Source organism: Carlito syrichta, unplaced genomic scaffold (genome assembly GCF_000164805.1).
Source record: "Carlito syrichta isolate Samal-C Ts95f unplaced genomic scaffold, Tarsius_syrichta-2.0.1 Scaffold315709, whole genome shotgun sequence".
Taxonomy (NCBI): domain Eukaryota; kingdom Metazoa; phylum Chordata; class Mammalia; order Primates; family Tarsiidae; genus Carlito; species Carlito syrichta.
The window spans coordinates 306,369-309,937 of NW_007259805.1; positions in this window are offsets into that span (position 1 = coordinate 306,369).

Genomic DNA, 3,569 nt, shown 5'->3' on the forward strand with positions numbered 1-3,569 from the left:
AGCCCGATTCTTTTTTTTTTTTTTTTTTAATTGGAGTCTCACAGTGTCACCCAGGCAGGACTGCAGTGGCACGCTCACAGCCACTACAGCCTAGACATGCTGGGCTCAGGCGATCGATCCTTCCTCCTTAGCCTTCCAAATAGCCGGAACTACAGGCACACACCACCTGGCTAATTTTTTTTATTTGTTGTAGAGATGAGGTCTCGCCAAGTTGCCAAGGCTGGTCTTGAATCCGTGGGCTCAGGCAGTCCTCTCACCTCAGCCTCCCAAAGTGCTGGGATTATAGGCATGAGCCACCACACCCGACCAGCCATGTTTCCTTAGCTTTGTCTCCCTCCCCTATCTTGGGGAGGTGAATCTCTCCTCTCTCTCTCTCCCCTCCTCCCCGCCATTTACTTTCTAAATAAACTATATTTTACAATCTTTAAAAGAAACAGCTTATAAGAGGGAAACTTGCTGTCCATTTAAGAAGTCAGCCGGGGATCAGAATAGACTATACGGTCAGTAATGTTTGTCACCAAACAAATTTGGGGCTAGTGTATCATAATTTAGAAGGATGGGAACACTCTTCTGAGAAATAAGATCGAAAGCATTTTCTTTTTTAAAATTTCCAGCCAGCACAATGATTCATGCCTGTAATCTCTACACTTTGGGAGGCCAAGGCAGGAGATTTACTTGAGGCCAGGAATTCAAGACCAGCCTGGGCAACATAGTGAGACCCTCATGTATAAAAAAAGAGAAATTAGCAGGGCATGTTGGTGCATGCCTGTAGTCTTAGTTACTCAGAAGGCTCAGACTGGAGGATCACTGAAGCCCAGTAGTTCAAAACTGTGTAAGCTCTGATCATGCCACTGCATTCCAGCCTGGGTACAAGTGAGATACTGTCTTTAAAAAAAAAGTCAACGAAATGGGCCCAGTGGCTTATGCCTGTAATCCCAGCACTTTGGGAGGTCAAGGAGGGTTGCTTGAACCCAGGAATTTGAGACCAGCCTGTACAACATAGCGAGACCTCATCTCTCTTTAGCACACTTAACAATTTTTTTTGTTTGTTTTGAGTTGGAGTCTCCATCGCCCAAGCTGGAGTGCAGTGGCACGCTCACAGCCACCCCAATGTCGATTTGCTGGGCTCAGGCGATCCTTCTGCCTCAGCCTTCCAAGTAACTGGAGCTACAGGCACGTGCTACCATGCCCGGCTAATTTTTTGATTTATTGTCAAGATGAGGTCTCACCAAAGTACCCCTGGCTCAGGCATTCCTCCCGCCTCGGCCTCCCAAAATGCTGGGATCACAGACTTGAGCCACCATGCCTGGTGAAGACCTCATCTCTCTTTAAAAACAAAAACCCACAGCAATTTGGTTAGCATCCTGATTTCCTTTTTATAGGACTTGAATGAAGCAGTAAAAATTTGGAATCAAATCTACTTAATTGAATCTTAGTATGCAGGCATATTTCACTCTGTTTAAAGATATATGTGTCTGACCGGGTGCAGTGGCTCACGCCTATAATCCCAGCACTCTGGGAGACCGAGGTGAGAGGATTGCTTGAGCCCACGGGTTTGAGACCAGCCTGGGCAACTTGGTGAAACCTCATCTCTGTAGTACATCAAAAAATTAGCTGGGCAGATTGGCACACAACTGTAGTTCCAGCTACTTGGAAGGTTGAGGTAGAAGGATCATCTGAACCCAGCAGGTCAAGGCTGTGGTAGCTGTGAATGTGCCATTGCACTCCAGCCTGGGCAACACAGTGAGACTCTAACTCAAAAAAAAAAAGAAAAAGAAAAAAGATATATGTGTCTGAAAAACTGTCTTATGCTTCAAAATGAAGTTAACAAATTCAAGTTTGAGTCTCACTTAGTTGTCCACCACGCCCGACTAGTTTTTGTGATTTATTGTAGAGTGAGGTCTTACCAAGTTGCCCAGGCTGATCTCAAACCCCTGGGCTCAGGCAATCCTCTCTCCTCGGCCTCCCAAAGTGCTGGGATTACAGGTTGAGCCACTGTGCCTGGCCTGACAAATTCTTTAATAAAAGTGCAAATCTGGCCAAGCGCGGTGGCTCACGCCTATAATTCCAACACTTTGGGAGGCCGAGGTGAGACGATTGCCTGAGCCCACGGGTTCGAGACCAGCCTGGGCAACTTGGTGAGACCTCATATCAACAATAAATCAAAAAATTAGTTGGGCATGGTGTCGCATGCCTGTAGTTCCAGCTACTTAAAAGACTGAGGTGGAAGAATCTCCTGAGCCCAGTTGGTCGAGGCTACAGTTTCCGTGAGCATGCCACTGCACTCCAGTCTGGGTGACAGAGTGAGACTCCAACTCATCAAAAAAAAAAGTGCATCAACAGCAAGTAATTGCAGAGTGCCTACTGTGTGGTGGTCAGCGTACTGGGTTCTGGTTTGTAGTGCTGATAAAACATGTGGTTTGTGCCCTCTGTGAGTTTATTGTCTAGTGGAGAAGATAACCATTAAACAGTTTTTCATATTACATTGGCTTATGGAGCAATAGAGAAATGGTTAGTGTTTGGTGATCACGAATATTTATATTTATTCACCTTCCAACTAGTTTGTCTTTTTTTTTTTTTTTTTTTTAATCAGAGTCTTACTCTGACGCCCAGGCTAGAGTGCAGTGGCATGCTCACAGCTACCGTAGCCTCAACCTGCTGGGCTCAGGTGATCCTTCTGCCCCAGCCTTCCAAGTAGCTGGAATAACAGGCATGCACCACTATGCCTGGCTAATTTTTTAATTTATTGTAGAGATGAATTCTCGCCAAGTTGCCCAGGCTGGTCTGAAACCCCTGGGCTCAGCAGTCCTCTCACCTCTTCCTCTCAAAGTGCTGGGATTGCAGGTATAAGCCACTGTGTCCAGACAACTGGTTTGTCTTCAGGAAACAGGAGCATAAGTAACATAATTCCCAGTGCTAACAATCGCATAATGAATTTTTTTTTTTGAGTCAGAGCCTCACTCTGTTGCCCAGGCTGGAGTGTAGTGGCATGCTCACAGCCACTGCAGCCTCGACCTGCTGGGTCAGGCAATCCTTCCACCTCAGCCTTCCAAGTAGCTGACTACAGGCCACGCCTGTAGTCTACTGCCACGTCTGCCTTATTTTTTTATTTATTGTAGTGACGAGGTCTCACCAAGTTGCCCAGGCTGGTTTCGAACTCCTGAGCTCAAGCAGTCCTCTCGCCTTGGCCTCCCAAAGTGCTGGGATTATAGACTTGAGCCACCACGCCTGGCCGCATAATAATTTTAAAATCTAATATAAATTATTTTGAATATTCAACATTATTACTCTTTTCCAGTTAGTATAAATGTTATAAAGGTGATTATTCATGCCATGTTTCTATAATCAGCTTAATTGGTATAGTTGCCTCATTAAAACTTTGAAGCAGGTATGTGATTGAGAAGACCCTATTAATACAACGGAAAACAAGAGCCGGGCTCGGTGGCTCAGCCTGTAATCCCGCGCCTTTGGGAGGTTGAAGTGAGTGGATTGCCTGAGCCCGCGGGTTCGAGACCCGCCTGGGCAACTTGGCAAGACCTCATCTCTACAATAAATCAAAAATTAGCTGG